Source organism: Mesoplodon mirus (assembly GCF_964341445.2).
Source record: "Mesoplodon mirus genome assembly, chromosome: 1".
NCBI lineage: Eukaryota > Metazoa > Chordata > Mammalia > Artiodactyla > Ziphiidae > Mesoplodon > Mesoplodon mirus.
The window spans coordinates 77,136,582-77,137,851 of NC_138976.1; positions in this window are offsets into that span (position 1 = coordinate 77,136,582).

Consider the following 1,270-nt stretch of genomic DNA (forward strand, 5'->3'; position numbering starts at 1 on the left):
CATTACTGGCTCTTACCATGTTCCACGTTGAACCAAGGGTAGGCATTTCTCCACAACCCCTTCAGCATTTATTGTTTGCAGAATTTTTTCTGATTGCCATTCTGACTGGTGTGAGCTGATAGGTTTTTGTAATTTGGATTTGCATGTGTTTAATTATTCCTAGTGTTCAGCATTTTCCACACCGTTTTAAATTTCTGTTAAGCAAACAAAACAAACGGTGAGTACAGTAGACCAGTTGAAATTGCCTTCTTGAAAGGTGGCCCTCTTTTGAATTTCTTGGTCTATTTTCGACCCCAGGGTTTTGGTTTTTTTTTGAGGGCAGGTGTCATTTACAGGCCCGCAATGAGTGTGAATATTTAGTGACCATTAGCACTGGGCTTAAAGCTGCTGTTGTGGGAAACGGCCACAAGGCGGCAGCATTTCTCCATTCCCAAATCTGGTTACTAGGGCAGCAGAGCCTTTCTGGAAGTCCTGTTCCTAGGTTGTAAATTACAGTGGAATGTGCCAGGAAAAACCCCCATAAGTTTATGTCACATTACTTCTTGTTTTAATTTTTTTATCGCGGTAATGATTAGAATATTGTTTGTCCTAGGTGTACACAATCTGGTTCATTTGTACATTACATACATATGTTCACGTACAGATCCACTTCCCATGTAAATTATTGCAGAGTGTTCCATAGACCTCCCTTGCTATATGTTCGGTCTTTTTGATATATGTATTTAATAGGTATCTGTACACGTATGGTAAGTGTACTCTTAATCTTTCCATTCCCCCCACCTTTCTTTTTAGATAAGCATAGTTTGTTTTCTAAGTCTGTGAGTGTCTTCCTCTGTGGAAATATGTTCATTTGTGTCAGTTCTTAGATAACGCCTATAAGTGGTATCATAAGATATGTCTTTTGCTTTCCAACTTACCTCGTGTTCTGTGATTATCTCTAGGCTCATCTATGGTGCCTCAGAGAGAAGTGTTTCATTGTTTTCCATGGCTAATATTCCATTGTGTACATGGACTACTTCTTCTTTATCCATTCATTCGTTTATGGACATTTTGGTTGCTTCCGTGTCTTGGCTATTGTGAAAGTTCCTGCAGTGCAGCTGTTGAAGCCTGTGCCTTCTCGACTCTGGACTTCTCAGGTGAGAGGCTCATCGGTGGGCCTGCTGAATGGAATGGTGGCTCAAGTTTTACTTTTAAACGCAGCTCCTTTCTGTTCTCAGTATTGGCTGTTACCACTTTACATCTCACCAGCAGCTAGAGGGTACACAGTTCT